This window comes from Eimeria mitis, genomic scaffold (assembly GCF_000499745.2).
Source record: "Eimeria mitis Houghton genomic scaffold, Emh_scaff6850, whole genome shotgun sequence".
In the NCBI taxonomy this organism is placed as follows: domain Eukaryota; phylum Apicomplexa; class Conoidasida; order Eucoccidiorida; family Eimeriidae; genus Eimeria; species Eimeria mitis.
In genome coordinates this window covers 489-715 of record NW_013574957.1, presented here as the reverse complement: position 1 = coordinate 715, position 227 = coordinate 489, and positions in this window count along the sequence as shown.

Here is a 227-nt window from a genome sequence, read left to right as displayed (position 1 = left end):
AAAAAAAAAAAAAAAAAAAAAAAAAAAAAAAAAAAGTAAATTAAAATAAATAAACAAAACAAAGTACATATCTTTGGTTTGTATTTATAAATAAATAAAAAAATAAAAAAATAAATTAACTAAAAATTATAATATAATATATATATAAGATCATAGATATATTTTAATATAATATATATATTGTAACATAGTAGATGTATTATAATATAAGACATATATTATAATAT